The sequence below is a fragment of the Danio rerio genome, chromosome 22, assembly GCF_049306965.1.
Source record: "Danio rerio strain Tuebingen ecotype United States chromosome 22, GRCz12tu, whole genome shotgun sequence".
Taxonomy (NCBI): Eukaryota; Metazoa; Chordata; class Actinopteri; order Cypriniformes; family Danionidae; genus Danio; species Danio rerio.
In genome coordinates, this window is record NC_133197.1 from 34910465 (window position 1) to 34931351 (window position 20887).

Below are 20887 nucleotides of genomic sequence, written 5' to 3' on the forward strand. Positions count from 1 at the left end.
CCTAAACTGACATGGTAACCTCTACCTTCAAGGTAAGATCTAAACCATTTAAGGACCGTGCCAGATAGCCCAACCCAGTTTTCCAGCCTATCCATAAGTATGCTGTGATCGACAATGTCAAATGCAGCACTGAGATCGAGCAATACCAGCACCATTATTTTAACTGAATCTGTATTTAGACGTATAGTTAATCAATTCCTCAATCAATTTAGTTAATCAATTCCTCAATAGCACATGTGTTTGGACTGTGGGGTAAGCGGAGAAACCCGAGCCAACACAGGGAGAACCTGCAAACTCCACACAGAAATGCCAACTGACCAAGCCAGGACTCGAACCAGCGATCTTGCTGTGAGGCGACAGTGCTAACCACTGAGGCACCCTGCCGTCAGGAATCTAATTATTAGCAAAAAAATGTATTTTCATTTTTTAGGGGGTGAACTAACCCTTTAACAACTAACTCAATTAAAATAAGATCAAACTAAAATTATTAAACTGCATAGAGATACAATAACTAAATAAATAAATGATAACATCAGCAAGTCAGACCTGAGCATTCAACTGGGCTGTGCTATAAAACTGTAATAAACTGCAGACTTTGTAAAATACCCAAAACACCACTGAGAGAAGAGCAGAAGCAGGTCATTTGGGATCTGACAGCGATGCCGGTTCTCCTCCGAGATGAAAGAGACGCGTCAGGCTGATGAAGCGTCTCCAACACTCCTCTGAAAAAAAATCAAAAAAAAAAAACACCGGGTCCATTGTATCCAAACACAACCCAGGGGAGTTTATTCATATTCCAGACACTGCAGGTGAACAGGGTAAAAAAAAAAAAATATATGTAAAAGAAATAAGTAGTTGTTCTGCCCATTCTTCCCTGGTTGATTGATTGCATTAAGTATTATGTATGAAAGGTTTTCTAAAATGTTGTGTAAATATGCTAATTAAGCATTATTTTAATAAACATTTAAATTAGTTTAAATTTCCCACACAAAAATCTGAAAATTGGGTGAAGTCATGTTCAAAAACCTTGTTTATTTATTTGTGGTTTTGACATAGAGACAAAGGTTTCCTAAAATAACTTTATCACTCTATGATATATATATAAGCATCAAACCTTCAAACTGATTGCACATACAGTTAACATATTGCATTCAAAACTTGAAAAAAAAAAATCCCATTGACCTTGATAGGATACCCAACTATAAAAAAGTCGAGTCCAAACTCTCACTGTTAAAAATGTGAATTCAAACTCAAACTGTCAAAAAAAAAATTCAAAGTCAAGCTCCAACAGTAAAGTACTCAAATTCAAGTTTCAACTGTCAAATTTTTAGTTATTTAAGCTCCATCAGTAAAAAATTGTATTCATTCTGTAAATGCCAAAAGTTCTACTTCAAGCTCCACTAGTCAACATTTTTAATCGAAACTCCAACTGTCAAAAATTCTAATTCAAGCTGCAATGGTCAAAAATTCGAAGTCAAGCTCCAACAGTAAAGCACTGAAAATCAAGTTTCAACTGTAATTTTTTTTGTTGTTGTTGTTGTTATTTAAGCTCCATCAGTGAAAAATTCAAACTCTAAGAGTGAAAAATTCAAACTCTAAGTGTCAAAAATTCTAATTCATACTGTAAATGTCAAAAGTTCTACTTCAAGCTCCAATAGTCAAACATTTTAATCGAAACTCCAACTGTCAAAATTCTACTTCAAGCTGCAATGGTCAAAAATTTGAAGTCAAGCTCCAACCGTCAAATATTCTAAATCAAGCTACACCAGTCAAAAATTCTAACTTAAACTCTAACTGTCAAAAATGGGAATTCAAACTGCAATGGTCAAAAATTCAATGTCAAGCTCCAACTGTCGAAAATTCTAATTCATACTGCAAATGTCAAAATTTTAAAGTCAAGCCACACCTGTCAACAAGTCTAATTCAAACTCTAACTGTCAAAATTGGGAATTCAAATTGGAATATTTAAAAATTCGAATTCAAAATAAAATTAATAAAATTAAAATTAAAATTTCCAACTGTCAACCATTTCAATTCAAGTTTTAAATGTCAGAAATGTTAATTTGAGCTCCATTGAAAATTTATAAATTTAAATTCTAACTGTCAAAAATTCTAATTTAAGCTCCAGCAGTCAAAGTTTCTAATTTAAACTCTAACAGTTAAAAATTCAACTTCCAGCTTCACCATTTAAAAATTTAAGCTTCAAAATTTAAAAATTTAGGCTAAATTGTCCATAGTGTATGTGTGTAAATGAGTGTGTATGTTTCCCAGTGAGGGGTTGCAGCTGGAAGAGCAACCACTGCATAAAACATATGCTGGATAAGTTGGCGGTTCATTCCGCTGTGGTGACCCTAGAATAATAAAGGGACTAATTCAAAATAAATAATTGAATATATATATATATATATATATAATGATGACAGGATCTCAATTAATCTACACAGCAGCAGAGACGAGTGAAGCCGTTCTTATGAGGAGGAGGAGCAGATCCTGTCAAGAGTAGAAGGAGTTGATGATAGAGGAAAATGGAGAGAGTGGAAAAACTTTGGTCGCTGTATTACTGGCACTAAATGAGGATTGAGGGAGTGTGTGACTCCAGCGAAGTTCCACGGCAAGGCATGAGCATGGTGATTAGAGTCTCTAATTAAATCTTTGTATTTTTATGCACAGTGACCTTGATGTTAATGTCACCTTTTGTTCTGGAGTTATTAAGACAAAATACATGAGCAAGTGCAAGTTTGACGTGCTGTAGAGGGGGACATTCAACCGTGGTGCAGTACTTTCAAAATGAAATCATGATATACTGAAGTTACATTAGCTTATTCGTCAAAGATGCAAGGTTGTGAAATATAAAATATGTATTTTCCAAATATATTTTCATTACAAACTGCACTGTAGTGAAGTGAATACACTGTTGAGAGTAAAGAAGACACCTTTCAAATAGATATTTTTAAATATTTAAATTCTAACTGTGAAAAATTCAAACTCCAACCATCAAAATATCTAATTTAAACTCTAACTGTCAAAATTTCAAATTCAACCTCCGATACATACAGTATCTGTCTGTCTGTCTGTCTAAAAATATCTGTGAATTCATTCGGAAAGCCGGTAAATTGTGCAAAAAACCTGTTAGCAATATGTTATGTTAGCAACACATTACAAGCACTGTTTTACGAATCTATCTATCTATCTAGATCTATCTATCTAAAAAATAGCATTGTATTTATTTAGAAAGCTGGTATATCATGCAAAAAAGTGTTAGCAATATGCTAAATTATGCTAGCATCTATCTACTGTCTAAAACACATATTTTAGCAGTGTATTCATTTAGAAACTTGGTAAATAGTGCAAAAAATAACAAAGTTTTTGCCATATACTAAATTATAATAGCAACATGTTGGAAGAAATGTTTTAAATATCTATCTATCTATCTATCTATCTATCTATCTATCTATCTATCTATCTATCTATCTATCTATCTATCTATCGCTGAATAAACTGTTTAACTGTACTTTGTATGATCAGACAAAATATGAACAAACCTTTGGAGCATAGATCTGAATAAATCAGTGTAGTTTGGTGTCTTCAAGATCTGCTAAAGTGGGGATTTGCACTATAGTAAATGTGTGGGAGGGTGTACACTGTGTGGTCATTGAAAATATTAGTAGTATTCTGATTGATATTCTTTATGAAAAATGAGCCAAGGCCAAAATAATGACTTGTAACAATGTCATTTTGATATAGAGTGAAAGCAGGTCTCGTAGACCTGAACACTATAGAAGGGTTGATATCTGCACCTACTAACATCTACTTCACACATGCATGATGCCTCTGTTTTCAAAGGTTTCCCAATCGAGTGTTTGCTTGGAAACAATAATGGTGTCATTTTTGAAAACTTGCATTTTAAAACCTGTTTGCATTTTCAGTCCCCACAACACTTCTGACAAGTAAAGTAACAAAAAAAAAATAATAGTCTGGTTTTAGCTGAAAATGATGTGGTGTAAATGGCGTCTTAGACAACATACTGTTGATTAAACTTTTACTGGCAGAACACCTTTGAACAGGCTTGCTTGTGGGTTAATTAACTCAGTCAAACATTGCATGTAAATGTCACTCAGGCAATGTTTGGATTCACTAATGAAATCTTTGCATTCTTATAAGAAACTTTGAGTTTGCAGTCTTACAAGAAACATTATGTTCACTGACAAAACTTGTGCATTAATTCTACCAAGAAACGTTGTGCTTGCCTGTGAAACTTTTGCATTCTCCTAAAAAACCTTTTGCACCAGAAGCTTTTGTGTAGTTTTTTTTTTTCCTTCGATTAATGTTCATATCAACTAGTTGAACTTTTTATGTTCAATTATAAAAGATTTTGCAGTCTACTCAGAATTTTTCAGTTGGTGTAGGGTTTGTTAGGATAGGAATCAGGTTAGATTGGAGTTTGAATTATTTTGGTTAAATTGTTTAAGACGTGTGAAAGACAATCTTGGAGAGAGGCTGTTTGTACTGTTTGAGCTGCGTTTCCACCAGTGTTGTCAGCAATTTTGCCTGGAATTGTTGAAATATACAGTTCATTGTGCCATTCCTTCTGGGAAGGACTTCATTGGTGATTGTTTTCAGCATGATAATGATCCACTAATTGCAGTGAAATCCCAGTTGGAGAAAAAAAAAACAGCTGATGAAACACAGGTAGTCATGAAATGGCCTCCACAGGATCCAGATCTGAACATTACAGAGGCTGTATGAGATTACCTGGAGAGAAAAAGATAAGATACTCTAAACCTTAAGAAGAACTCTGGAAAGAGTGCTTATATTCTAGTTTCATTTTATATAATAAAATTTAATTCCATATATTCAAGTTTTATTTAATATAGAGATTCATTTCATTTATTCAAGTTTCACTCAAATCCATATACTCAAATTTATATTTAGAGAAAGAAAACAGCTAATAAAACATAAACAGTCATGAAATCCCTAGTAGCAAAGAATTCTGGCCCAGATTTGGCATTAAACTGGGACAGCAGGCATTCATCCGGCACTGGCATACAGCATGTGGGCCAACCATGGCCTGGGTTTGGCAGAGGTGGCACTGTCTATAATGCGGCACACAAGATTTGGGCCAGATGTAAAACGTAGTATTTGGCCCAGATTTAAAAAATTGATTGTGGGCCACGTGAGTTTGGCCAGTCTTGACCCACATTTAAAATACATTAAAATAATTTTTGATTAAATAAATCAATTCTACCAATCAGGTCACTGAGAAAAAACAAGGCCCATAGTGTGCCTAAAGCGCATCACTCCATGGGTTTATCAATTTCATTGCAATCGTGACACACCAACCTTACTGGCACAGTTCAGGCCCAGTTATGAGTTATTAACTTGGCTGAGACTTGGCCCAGATATGGTCTGTGTTTGGCCCTTGTCTGGAAGCCAGATTTGGTCCAGTCATGTACCGTAATTCACTGCGGCATGTGGGCCAAGCAAAACCTGATTGTGTGGGCCAGAGCTGGGCCAGAGAAATTTTGCTATGTGGGATGGCCTCCACAGGGTCCAGACCAGAATATTATACAGACTGTGTAAGATCAACTGAACAGAAAAAGAAAGTTAAGTCACTCTAAACCTAAAGAAAAAACTTTAGGAAGAGTATATCATTCCATACATTCAAGTTTACTTTCATATATTCAAGTTTAATTCCACATATCGAAGCTTTATTTTATATAAACAGACATTCAGTTCATTTTTTTAACTTTCACTTAATTCCATATTCTCAAATTTCTATTTAGAAAAAGAAAACAGCTGATGAAACACAGTCAGTCATGAAATGGCCTTCACATGGTCCAGACCTGAATATTATACAGATTGTATAAGATCACCTGAACAGAAAAAGAAAGATATGACACTCTAAATCTAAAAAAGAACCCTGGAAAGTTTAATTCCATATATTCAAGTTTTATTTCATAAATTCAAGTTTCGTTTCCTTTATTCAGACATTCATTTCATTTAAGCAAATTCCACTCAATTCCATATACTCAAATTTCCATTTAGAAAAAAAAAAAAGCTTGAAGTCAGGAAATGGCCTCCACAAGGTCCAGACCTGAACATTGTAGAGACCGTATGAGTTCACCTGGACAGAAAAATAAAGACAAGACACTCTAAACCTAAAGAACAACTCTGGGAGGGTATATCAGTGCTTATATTCAAGTTTCATTTAATATATTCAAGTTTAATTTTATATATTCAGACATTCATTTATTTATTCAAATTTCGCTGAATTCCACATTCTAAAATTTATATTTAGAGAAAGAAAACAGCTGAGGAAACAGACAGTCATGAAATGGCCTTCACAGAGCCCAGACCTGAACATTATGAAGGCTGCTTGAGATCACATTGAAAGTAAAATAAAGATAGGACACTGTAAACCTAAAGAAGAACTCTGAAAAGTGCAAACAAAAGCCTGATATACACAGCTGATTATTTTAGAAAATGTAAGGACAGTAAGAACAAAACAGTTCAAACTGTGCTTGGTGCCAAGGGAAGCCACATTAAACAGATTTTGGCTTGAAGAGAAAATGTTGTGCTGTTTTTCCTTTATTTTCTGTTTGTTTTTAATAAAGAGACTGATTGAATATACAGTTTGGAGACACTTGAAGTTTATATACACTGTGTAAAAAGGCACATAACCATTTAAAAAAAAAAGTCAGATGTTAATGTAACTTTTTTCCCTTTTAGGTAAGTTAGGATTATCAAATTCGTTTTTGTTTTGCTTAATAGCAGACTAATGAGAGAGATTTTTCTTGAAAGTCAAGTTTACATACAATAAGATTATTATGCCTCTGAAAAAGCTCAGATTTTGATGTCAGGGTTTTGGAAGTTTCTGATTGGCTAATTGTCAACATGTGAGTTATTTGGAGGCACAACTGTAGAATGGTATTCAAGGAAAACCTCAAACACACTGCTTCATTTTGTGACAACATGGAAAAATCAACTTGCCAGAATCAAAAAAATAAAAAAATAAAAAAGCCTGATTATAATTTGCTAAATAACACTGGGAAAAAGAATAATTTCTGGAGACATGTCCTGTGGTCTGATGGAACTAGGATTGAACTGTTTGGCCATAATGACCAGTGTTACATTTGGAGGACAAAGGAGAAAGCTTACAAGCCTATAGGAACACCATCCCAACTGTCAAGTATGGGGGCGGCAGCAGCATGTTGTGGGGCTGTTTTACTGCAGGAGGGACTGGTTCACTTAACAGCATAGATGGCATCATGAGGAAAGAACATTATGTAGCAATACTGAAGCAACATCTCAAGACATCAGCCAGGAAATTAAAACTTGGCCACAAACGGGTCTTCCAAACAGACCATGACCCTAAGCATACTGCCAAATTGGGTAAAATGTGCTTTAAGGACAACAGAATGAATGTTTTGGAGCGGCCATCACAAAGCCCTGATGTCAATCCTATAGAAAATTTGTGGGCAGAGTAGAAAAGCTTGAACGAGCAAGACAGCCAACAAATCTGACTCCATTACACCAGCTCTGTCAGTAGGAATGGGCCAAAATTCCTTCAAACTATTGTGAGAAGCTTGTGGAAGAATACCCAAAACATTTGACTAAAGTTATACAGTTTAAAAGCAAAGCTAAAAAAAAATACAAAGGAAATGTGTGTAAATCTTAGATTGTCTAGAAATTAATTATCTAAAATAAAATTATCTCATTATTCTGGCATTTAGCAAATGTAAATCATTTAGGTAGTCCTAACAGCCCTGAAATAGTAAACGTTAAGTATGATTTAACATCAGACATAAAAAAAATGCCTATGTTTCTTTTTTTAGAATGTCCAAAAAGCTGTATATATGTTGAAATAGTATATCCACCCATATATCCAATCTCTATATGGGCGGCAATTTTGACAAATTTTAATTGCAATGACTGGATTTATCTCTAAAAAGTCTCTGTTTTAAGTTTAATGTGTCTTTCTATGCATCATTTAAGTATCGGTTGCGTGTAACTGCTGCTTGCTGGACTTATGTTTGCCAGCTCCATGACCGTGGGCAGCCTGTTATGCGGTTTCATGCTATGCCCACTTCAACAATGAAGCCATCCTGGCCGCTCACCCACCGGTAGGCATTCGCTGTATTTCTTCCCCTGTCATGCTTAGCTGCTCCCTGCTTGAGGGTGTCACCGTATTTCAGCCGCTCGCCTTTTTCCAAAGCCGTGCTCCCATAGAGAAATCCGTTTCTCAGCTGCGCGCAGATAATGGGACATCACTCTTCTGCCCTGCTCTGGCAACACGCGATTGCCCCTGCCTCGCAAGAGTCGTTAAAAAAGTGCTGAGCAGAAAAATGCTCTTTCCTGACCAAAAAATAAGAGAAAGCAATGGAGGAGTCTGGCAGAAAGATAGGTGAGGCCTAGAGGTTTTGTCACAATTATAAAAGTCTGCCATATATCTTAGCTAAGTATGTATCTAAAACAGAGACCTCATGCTAATTAGCATTCTTTCAGTTTTCTGAAAGGTTTTTAGACAATATGAAGCTGCATTTGTTCTATGAATTCTCATATCCCATGATTGAGAAACCATCATAGAATTTGTAATGGTTTTAATAGTTATAATGGAAATTATATTGGTTTTAATGGAAACTTCTGTGATGGTTTATATGTTTTTTTTTTGTTTTTTTTTAAGTTTAACACAAAATTTGACTTGAGAAACTGTAGATAGATTTACTGGGTTTCTGAAATAATACACTGCTACATTTTAGATTTAAAACATTGCTTCAAACATGTTGCTATCATAATTTGGCATATGGCTAATATGTTTTGTTGTTGTTTTTTGCATGATTCATCTAGTTTCTGAATGAAAACACTGCTAACATATGTGCTTGGATGGATGGATGGATAGATAGATTTTTAAAACATTGTAAATTAGCATATCTTATACACGTTATTTGCATAATTCACTGACAATCTGAATTAATACACTGCTACATTAGAGATGATAGATAGATAGATAGATAGATAGATAGATAGATAGATAGATAGATAGATAGATAGATAGATAGATAGATAGATAGATAGATAGATAGATAGATAGATAGATAGATAGATTTTTAAAACATTGCTTCAAACATGTTGCTATCACAATTTAGCATATGGCTAACATTTTTGTTGTTTTTTGCATGACTTACCTAGTTTCTGAGTGAAAACACTGCTAACATATGCACTTTAAATAGACGATAGATAGATAGATAGATAGATAGATAGATAGATAGATAGATAGATAGATAGATAGATAGATAGATAGATAGATAGATAGATAGAAGCCAGATTTTTAAAACATTGCTTCTAAAATGTTGCTAGCATAAATTAGCATATCGTTAACACGCTTTTTGCATAATTTACTGGCGTTCAAAATAAATACACTGCTACGTGATAGATAGATAGATAGATAGATAGATAGATAGATAGATAGATAGATAGATAGATAGATAGATAGATAGATAGATAGATAGATAGATTTTTAAAACATTGCTTCAAACATGTTACTATCATAATTTAGCATATGGCTAACGTTTTTGTTGTTTTTTGCATGACTTACCTAGTTTCTGAGTGAAAACACTGCTTACATATGCACTTTAAATAGACGATATATAGATAGATAGATAGATAGATAGATAGATAGAAGCCAGATTTTTAAAACATTGCTTCTAAAATGTTGCTAGCATAAATTAGCATATCGTTAACACGCTTTTTGCATAATTTACTGGCGTTCAAAATAAATACACTGCTACGTGATTGATAGATAGATAGATAGATAGATAGATAGATAGATAGATAGATAGATAGATAGATAGATAGATAGATAGATAGATTTTTAAAACATTGCTTCAAACATGTTACTATCATAATTTAGCATATGGCTAACGTTTTTGTTGTTTTTTGCATGACTTACCTAGTTTCTGAGTGAAAACACTGCTTACATATGCACTTTAAATAGACGATATATAGATAGATAGATAGATAGATAGATAGATAGATAGATAGATAGATAGATAGATAGATAGATAGATAGATAGATAGATAGATAGATAGATAGATAGATAGATAGATTTTTAAAACATTGCTTCAAACATGTTACTATCATAATTTAGCATATGGCTAACGTTTGTTGTTCTTTGCGTGACTTACCTAGTTTCTGAGTGAAAAAACTGCTAACATATGCACTTTAAATAGATGGATGGATGGATGGATGGATGAATGGATGGAAGGATGGATGGATGGATGGATGGATGGATAGATAGATAGATAGATAGATAGATAGATAGATAGATAGATAGATAGATAGATAGATAGATAGATAGATAGATAGATAGATATTTTAAACATTGCTTCTAAAATGTTGCTAGCATAAATTAGCATATCGTTAACACGCTTTTTGCATAATTTACTGGCGTTCTAAATAAATACACTGCTACGTTTTAGTTTGATAGATAGATAGATAGATAGATAGATAGATAGATAGATAGATAGATAGATAGATAGATAGATAGATAGATAGATAGATAGATAGATAGATAGATAGATAGATAGATTTTTTTTGCTCATAATATCATTATATACCATATGGCTAATACATTTGTATATTTGTTTGTTTTGCATAATTTAAAAAAACATAAAAAATATAGTTTTATCTTATACATTGTCAAGTACTCTTACTATCATGTCACATCACATTATCAATGGTTATGCAGCTAGCATGAGTTAGCATTAAGCATGGTTTGCTATTTTTACACATTTTAGCTAAATTCTAACATGCTTCTAGCAAAATTAAACATACTGCTAGTAGTCTATAATACACTGCTAGCATATTGTCACCATGTTTGATATCTTGTTAGCATGTTTAATGTCAATAGCATAAAAAAAATATTTCACTAGATCAACATTAGTAAAGTAAAAAAATAATAAAGGCATTTAGAAATTGACTGTTTTAACCTGTAAATATTTTGCTGACACTCTTAATTACAATTAAACACTGACTTTCTTAACCATGGTGCATATTAATAAAAGTAATAGAATTAAAAATCCTGACAGTTATGAAATGTAGGTAGTTCAACAAATATTGCTTAAGATTTTTGGGGGATTTTTTTAATGCTATGTATAATCAGGGCTTGACATTAACATCTGCCAACCCACCAAATGCGGGTAGATTTCAGTGGTGGCAATTAAGACAGACACTCCCACTAGCCACTTTGGCTGGTTGAAAAAAAAATTTCCAGGATAATAATTCTTAAAAGCAGCGTTTGACAATAAGGATGGTCCAATATGCATGCAAGACAATCTTAGACTTGAGAAGCAACACAACTGACAAAAATAATTGCATTTGCGCGAACAATAAAAGCAGGTGAATACCGAATGATAGGATAATCACTCACACTAACAGCTGAGGTGATGCGCGCGACTATTTAAATCGTGTGCGCGCTCCGGTTTCCTTGCATGAAGCAACTGTGTCTAGAAACACAACTGATGTGATCGGTTCTCTTTCAAATAGACTCGACAAAAAGTAATGCTCAGGCACCTACAGTCTTGCTTCTTTTAAGAGTTCCAGATTTGTCTTTTTGTGAGCAGCCATTAACCATTCACTAAACAGATCATTTATGGGTCTAACATTACCCGTGCGTTAAAATGTTTAATTATTATCTTTTACAATAACATTGCTTTAATAGGAGATTACCGCCCCATTTATGTGTAGTTTAATGGTGATCTTAGACCTTTAGCCAGGACAGGTTACTTTGCATATGATTTGTTAAATAACAAGTATAGTATACAGCAATATTTTGCTTGTTTAGAAACATTTAAACTTTGTGGCTATGAAATAATTAATTGGTGTGGTCAGAGATAAATTTGGTAAATCCCTAATTTTGAGCTCTGAAAATTATGTGAACTAAAAGTAATTGTAATACTATGAAACCATGACTTATTTGCTCATGATTATTGAGCAAGCTTATTCTCCGCTGACGAGCGGGCGCTGCCATTTGAATCTTTTTGGCTTGAGACTTCCGGTCTCATTCACTTCCATTCATTTTTTGACGTTAAAAACTGCTCATTACACTGCTTGATGTTGCAATTTGATATTTCCTTATTATATTATTCTACTTGGTCTGTATAGTCATGCAAACATTTGTTTGTAGAGCAAGTAGTTTGACCGTTTTCTGCGGTTTATTATTCCTAGTCATTTCTCCCATAGGCGACTGAATCGGAAGTTCTAAGACAATCGCGAAAACAGGCGCACTTCCGCATTTTAGAATAAGGTCAATACACGACACACAAAAAGTTCAATAAATGAGGAGGCATGTGGATATAACGCAAAATCTAAATCAAGTCATTTTTGCATATCAAAGTCATATTCATGTGTATATAATATATATTTTTTCCAGCAATAAAATTGTGGCTAGTAAAAATGGCGAGCGGCTATTAATGTTTCCACTGTACTAGCCACAGTGACTGGTGATCAAAAAAGCTAATGTCAATCCCTTTTAATGACGTACTGCAACCATCTAATTTATTTAGATTATAGCACATATTTGAGGTTTAAACAACTACATTATCGCATAAAAATTATAAATAAATATAAACTAATAAATAAAACACATTTTATGATACAATTTCCGCAGTATTCGTACATTACAAGTGAGTTTACGTTTTCCCATTGCACCTGCTATGGGGAAACTGTGCTTCCCAAGACAGTTCCTCTCAGCCAATCAGATTCCAAAACAATCTGCTGTATAAATTTGAATAAATGACAACACATTTAGAATAACATTCTCTTGTTATGATGGGCACTTCACAATGCACTATTCCAACCCATAATACACTGGGGCTCAGTGCACTGTGGCCTTTGAGGGCGAGTCGACCCTTTGCCAACGTCTCTTGGCACTCCAACCAAAAATAAGTCACAGTTTGCAGTTTAGCTTTTCTATGTCCCAATACTCCTCTGCTGAGTCACGAGTTTTTCCATTTAACTGTCCTCGCTGTTTGTTTTTTGTCTACCCCCTAAAAATTCAGCGCTGCCCAAAAAATGTGATTCCTCTTGACAAAAAAAATCCCTTTATAGGTCTGATATTCCACTGTTAATTGTTTCATTGAGAGCAAATGAGGTGACCCGTTTGACGTAATGGAAGGAGGGCGGATCTGCAGGGGTGTTTGGAGTAGGACGTCCTGTTGCGTGGAGTAATTGAATTGCAGCCGGACCTCCACCTGTGTGGGTGTGGGTGCAGCAGTGGGACGCTTCCTAGTGACGTGGGACACATATGTGACCAGTGACACGTGCTTCCTCCACATGAATAACTTTACTTTATTATTGGCTTTCTCCTTGCATGACTTTGTGGCTTGTACAAAGCTGCATGGCTATATAGAAATGATTAATATTCACATTATATTTATGATTAACATATAATTCTACACAATATATAAAATAATTATAATAATACTATATTTGATAATAATAAAAATAAAATATATTAGTATAGGGCTGCGCAGTGGGTAGCACGATTGCCTCACAGCAAGAGGGTCGCTGGTTCCAATAGTATCTGGATGCAGCCTTCATGATGCAAGCTGAGATTGCATCACTCAGCGATGCAATGTCAGACACAATGCACTCAATGGAGTGAGTGATGTCACTGTGACCAGTAGGGTTAGGGGTGGAGTTAGGTGAGGCATTAAAAAGCATTGGATGCAGCTCAGATTGCACTGCACTAGGTCCAGACCCCTCTCGCTGGTTTGAGCCTCAGCTGGGCCAGTTTGCATTTCTGTGTGGAGTTTGCATGTTCTCCCCGTGTTGGCGTGGCTTTTCTCAGGATGCTCCGGTTTCCCCCACAAGTCCAAACACATGTGGTGTTGGAAAATTGGGTAAGCTGCATTGTCCATAGAGTATGTGTGTGAATGAGTGTGTATGGATGTTTCCCAGTGAGGGGTTGCAGCTATAAGGGCATCAGCTGCCTAAAATATATGCTGGATAAGTTGACGGTTCATTACGTATGGCGACCCCAGATTAATAAAGGAACTAAACCGAAAAGAAAATATATGAATTAATATTAGAATAATAATAATAATAATATCAATTAATATTTATATGCATTTCAATTCAATTCAGCTTTATTTTTATAGCGCTTTTACAATGTAGATTGTGTTAAAGCAGCTTCACATGGTCATAGTAACTGGATCAGGGTGATTCAGATTTTAGTGTTTAAGTTCAGTTCAGTTTAGCTCAGTTCAGTGTGGTTTGAAATAATTACTGAGAGTCCAAACACTGAAGAGTAAATTCATCGATGCGTAGCTTTACAGATCCTGAACATGCAAGCCAGTGTCGACAGCGGAGAGGGAAAAAACAACTTCACCAATAGGAGAGGGAAGAAAAAAAAAACTTGAGAGAAACAGACTCAGTTCGGCACGACCATTTTAATTTCTACGCTGGCCAAAAGTCTTGTGCAGAGCTGCAGTCTCAGTGTAGGCTGGAAGCTGGCCTCACCGAAGACTCGTCTGTCCCTGGAGCGTCACTGGAATCAGTCTCCTGCTCTCCACTCCCCCATGACCAACAGCGCAGCAGCAGCTCAGGATACGGCCTGGTCCTGGATATGCACACCTTGGGATCATCTCGTCGCTGGTCTTGGATCCAATCAGTGACTCCGCATAATCTGAGGACCTCGAGAGGAGTATCCCCAGGTGGAAATGGAGAATAAAGAGAATAATTAGCGTAGCTGCTGTTCATAGTGTATATAAACAAGATGTAGAAACTTGTGTGGAAACCCGCTAAGTGATGCATTGAGTGTATGCTTTGAGTATATTGATTTCTCACTGAATTTAGGCAATGAATGGTGCATTTAAACAAAACCGTTGTTAAATAGTTATATTAATGAAAATGCAATTTTAAATGCAACTTCATTACTAATAGAAGGATAATACATTTTGACACCTTAAAGTTATAAGGTTCTATCTGAGTTTTGATTGATTTTGAGATATTGAGCTTTACAGTTTTTGCATCCCAAAGCAAACAGTATGTGTAACATTTGTTTTTAAAATAAAAAGTCTTAGAATGTAAACAACTTCTAAAAACAAACATTCCATAATGTAAATAAGATGTCAGATTTCAATATTTCAATTTAAATTCATTCATTCATTCATTTTCTTGTCAGCTTAGTCCCTTTATTAATCCGGGGTCGCACAGCAGAATGAACCGCCAACTTATCCAGCAAGTTTTTAAGCAGCGGATGCCCTTCCAGCCCATCTCTGGGAAACATCCACACACACATTCACACACACACTCATACACTACAGACAATTTAGCCAACCCAATTCACCTGTACCACATGTCTTTGAACTGTGGGGGAAACCGGAGCACCCAGAGGAAACCCATGCGAACGCAGGAAGAACATGCAAACTCCACACAGAAACGCCAACTGAGCCGAGGCTCAAGCCAACGACCCAGCAACCTTCTTGCTGTGAGGCAAGAACTACCTACTGCCCACTGCCTCGTCTTAAATTTTAATTATGCTTAACACAAATCCATACCATAAACTACATTAATTTCGATTATTTTGTTTAAATTAACTTTAGTTTTGGCTTGAAATTACACGTAAAATGTAAAAACAAAAAACACAAATATATTATTGAAAATTATAATATTAAGTTAAGAGATCTGAGGGAATATCTATCTATCTATCTATCTATCTATCTATCTATCTATCTATCTATCTATCTATCTATCTATCTATCTATCTATCTGAACGATCTGATTTGGAAAAGTGGCAGAAGGTGGATTTTTCTGATGAATCATGGTTTGGGGTTCTATTCAGTATGGGGGCGTGCGAGAGATCTGCAGGGTGGATGTCAACATCAACAGCCTGAGGTATCAAGACATTTGCGCTGCCCATCACATTACAAACCACAGGAGGGGGCAAATTCTTCAGCAGGGATAGCGCTCATACTTCAGCTATCACATCAAAGCTCCATGCAAAGAAAGTCAAGCTGATCCAGGACTGGCCAGCCCAGTCACCAGAAATGAACATCATTGAGCATGTCAGGGGTAAGATGAAGAAGGAGGCATTGAACATAAACACAAAGAATATTGATGAACTCAGGGAGTTCCGCAGGAAGGCTTTCTTTGCCATTCCAGATGACTATAAATAAGTGATTTGAGTCATTGCAGAGATGTATGGATGCAGTCCTCCAAGCTCATGACGGAGTCAGACACAATATTCATTCTGTTTCCACCGCAGCATGACTTTATATTCTATACTGGACATTATTTCTGTTCAGTGACAAGCCTTTTGTCCAAGCAAAGACAGAACTTACTGTCCTAATGAAATCATTCAAAATTAAAGCACGATCATATTTTATTGTACGCAGATAAGCGTCATGTAGAGGCCTTCGCCTTTCATATAAGACACTTCTGATACCAAATGATCAACTTGAAGTTATTATTTGTTGTTGCTAAAACTTTTGTCAGGTAGTGTATATACATAGAATGAATGTGAACTGATAGACTAAATGTTCTTTCTCCATCAGCGAAATCAGAACCTTAAATATAGCTCAAGCTGAATTGGCCTGCATTCTGCAACCAAGCAAAAACAATAACCCCCCCCCCAAAATATGAGTAAGCAAACACACACACAGAAACGAAATCAATAACACCAGTTCTCCCCGTCTAACCAAGGACAGTCCCTCCTTGCCGCTCTCCTTCCTCAGGCAACCTGGGAGCAAATCATAGCTGCTGTGGAAACATGGTGCCATGCGAAGAGAGATAAACACTCCACTGAAAGAAAGAGCCAGTCGCTCACATGGTCTCTGGTGGGCTTTTCTCCAGAATTTCCTCCACTGTGCACACAGCCAGCAGTTTGGCCGCCACAGGCAAGATCAGGGCCGCTGCCGTGGATGAATCCACTCAAAGCCCATACATGTGGCCCGGCGCAGAGGGGGCTCTGAAATCAGCTTCCCTTGAGGAACCGTAAGCGTCTTCCTTCAAGACAAAAGTTCAAAGGCCGAGGTTGTGCTTTTTTTTTTTTTTTGTGGAGCTTCAGAAAAACACTCGGTTTCACTTGGTGTAGCAGGGGGTGAAGCTGACACGCTTTGGCCCTCTCGTGGGCCACCAATTTGGCACTCGCTTTGAGTGCTTTTCTCTTTTTTGGCTGGAAAACCGCCACTGAAAAACAGACTTGGGAGAGTTCCAGTCATCTGAAGAGCTTAGAGGAGCTTACCTGTTTTCTTTTCCTCCTGTATGTGAGCTAATGAGCAGAGTGCAGGGGACTCGGAGGTGAAATAGAGGACCAACGGGCACTCGAGGGAGGATTGAGTCGAAAATATTTTGTCTTGTGTTTTATTTACTGGCACATTTAGGAAAAAGGGAAGGGGGCAAATGGGATTTGAAAATGTCACAAGCATGATTCAAACCTGTGTAACCCTACAGTACACACACAACACACACTGGCAAATTGCTTTTCTTATTTAGAGTTTTTCTGTCTTGTTTTTAGACCAAATATCTACAAATTCTTTAGCATTTTCTAATCTAGACAATAAACATCATCTTTTTTTTCAGATATAATATCATCAAATTACAATTTCACAATGACAAAAGCAAGCATTTTTCCCAGACAAAGTAAACCAGAAAAGATTTCCATTATGGCTCGATATTGCAAACATTTTGGTGTTTTAGTTCTTATTCACAGTTAAAGTCAGAATTATTAGCCCCCTTCAATTTTTTATTTATTTATTTATTTTATTTTTACAAATTATGTGTAACAGAGCAAGGAAATTTTCACTGTGTGTCTGCTAATATTTTTTTCTTTTGGAGAAAGTCTCATTTGTTTTATTTCGGCTAGAATAAAAGCCGCTATTGATTTTTTTAAACTACATTTTAGGGACAAAATGATTAGCCCCTTAAAGCTATATTTTTTTCTTGATAGTCTACAGAACAAACCATGGTTACACAATAACTTGCCTAATTTTCCTTACCTTCCTAGTTAACCTAATTAACCTAGTTAAGCCTTTAAATGTCACTTTAAGCTGTATAGAAGTGTCTTGAAAAATATCTAGTAAAATATTATTTACTGTCATCATAGCAAAGTTTAAATAAATCAGTTATTAGGAATGAGTTATTAAAATTATTATGTTTAGAAATTTGTTGAACAAATCTTCTCTCCGTTAAACAGGAATTGGGGAAAAAATAAACAAGCGGTCTAATAATTTAGACTTCAACTGTATATGGTTTTGTTTGATTTGATTATCCATTCCTTTTACTTCAACTTACTTCCCTTTATTCATCAAGGGTCACCACAGAAGAATGAGCCTTCAACTATTCTAGCATTTGTCTACGCAGCAGATGCCCTTCCAGCCACAACCCAGTGCTTGGAAATATTATGGACAATTTTACTTCAGCCAGTTCAGCAAATATGGCGCATGTCTTTGGACTGTGGGGGAAACCGGAGCACCCAGAGGATCCCTAACATAAGGAAAACATACAAACTCCACACTGAAACACTAACTGACCCATTCAGGGCTTGAACCAGCGAACTTCTTGTTGTGAGGCGATCATGCTACCAACTGTGCTACGGTGACACCCGTTAGGGTCCAATATTTAAAATGTTAAAAGTTATTTGTAAAATGTTTTCTCAACAATACAGTAGCGAAAGATGACTTTTCTCACGTTAGATTGTACGTTTTCTTGCACAGCCGGATGTTCGGGCTCATAAAGAATATTTGTTAGGATTGGCCAAAATTGATTAGCTGATGTGACAGCCAACAGAGGGTTCTGCTTGGTCTTAAAGCCTTTTTCGATGGGTTATTTTGACCATGATGGCATAGCAGTCAAATTACGACAAATGAGCTCATGTATGGGACAAATTCTGGACGTTTGTCAGTGAGGCGTGGGTTTTCTGAACCACTCAAACAGCTCCCTGACTACAGGGCTGGTGTTGCAACATATCAAATAAAATCAGGTTAAAGGAATTCATTTTGAATTCATAACATTCATGAAATCGTTCGCCCAAGAGAACTTTCCAGAAAAGTCCAATTGGTCAAAACAACTAAATCCCAACACTAACCCAACATAAATTTAGGGCACCACAGACTTTGTGTCCGTGTTCTCTCTGCCTCCTGGACAGTCCACATGACATTTTTATCATCAGTTTCCTGATGTCTGCGCACAGTATCCGTGTGCACCAGTGCATGTGTGATTTGATTTGAGAGCTTAAAAACAAAAGGGTCCACACGTGAATGCGTCCATCCATGTTCGCAATCGTTCAAGTGTACTTTGAATGGTTTGCATGCTCAACTGTGCGCTAGACAGAGCGGAATGCGGAAAATGAAGTGTACAAGGGTCTTCATTGAGCGCTGAATACTAGGCCACCAACTGTTGGAGCTACTAATCTGTATTCGCTTTACACACACGCCCTATTTACATATTGCAAAATATGAAATTCTTCTAAAGGTTGTGGCTGCCACCATGTTTGCTGATTGGACTGCAAGATTGGGCATATCTGCCCACCCCTCCTTCGCTAGCAGTCGAAAAACACATAAACCAAGTTTGCAGGTATGCAGTTTTCACCAACTATAAAAACACACTCCCTCTCGCCCCATCCAGCCCTTTCTAGAACATTCCTCTCCTGCTCCTCTGGGTCACCGTATGGCCAGTTCATTCAGCCAAGGGAGGAATATAATCCTCCGCAACATATTTCTCACTGAGGTTTTTTTTTCTGAGCTTGCTTGTGTGTGAAAAGCTGCGAGATTACTGGAACTATTAAAAGAGTTTTAAAGCTCATTAACTTTGTGGTCACATTTCCGTTTTAGTGCCTTCTAAACATCAGCCGCAACGTGATAGATGCTACGCCGCTTTATCTCTCAGGCCCACATAGATGGGGTGAAATGAGCGTGGCATTATTAAACTAACTCAGAGCTGGTACCCCCAACACCACCACATACAGGGGATGACGGATGTCTCTATGGGACGGGCTGTTTTTAGGCAGATGAAAAAATACTTTGGACATTTATATTAGATTCGAGAGTGTTTTTGAACCGTACTAAAGTGTATTATAGTGTATTTGTTATAGTTTTTACAACACTTTGTTAATTAATGCTATAGCATACAGTAATATTAACTGTAGTGTACTGATAAGCTTATAAAAATACTTTTGTACACTATGGTTTGGAGTATTGTAATATAATATAGCCTATATAGTTATTAAAACATTACTGGGTATATAGTTTATGTAACTATAGTTGTTATATTAGCACAGTAACTGTAGAGTTATGGTTGAAAAATATTATTATTTACTATAAATCACTATAGTATTTTTCTGTAAGTACAGGGTAAGGTCAAATGTGAGTTTGTACACAAAATAAAATGTATTTTTTGTCAATCAAAATTAGACATAAATCTCATAATTTCATGTAATAATTTAAGGCCTTTCAGTCTAAAAGTTTGGAGCCAGTGATGTTTTTGTTTTTTTAAAAATCTGTACTCATTTGTGATGTGTAGATCACCCCTGAAACTCTAGAGGACACATAAGACATGAGGGTCTTTTGGTCAGGAGACAGGGTTTAGATCCAGGAGACAGGCCAAAAACAGATTCTACGCAAGTATGCTAACTTTGGCGGTAATGGTCATATTTCACGATCATGTTCTTGTGTTACTGTAGTAGTTAGATGCCTCTGTACTCATTGTATGTATGGTAGTCTCATTTACTCATTTAGAAGTCGCCTTTTGTTGTTGTTTTTTCACATTAGTAGTCAGAGAGCTATAGCTGTGAGCTTTAATAGGGTAACAAACTACTCTGTCTTGACAATGGTTGAGTAAAATGTTAAAAGTAACACCCTCAGTAGCTTAAATTAGCATTATATTTGC

At 36.1% G+C, this 20887-nt stretch overlaps 1 long non-coding RNA gene across 1 annotated transcript; it reads left to right on the forward strand.

Annotated features, from left to right (window-relative positions):
* The first annotated feature begins 8074 nt into the window (after nt 1–8074).
* LOC141380239 (uncharacterized) lies at nt 8075–20482 on the forward strand. The gene is made up of 2 exons (XR_012397918.1): nt 8075–8404; nt 18314–20482. It is a non-coding gene; the product is annotated as an uncharacterized lncRNA (long non-coding RNA).
* The last annotated feature ends 405 nt before the right edge of the window (nt 20483–20887 follow it).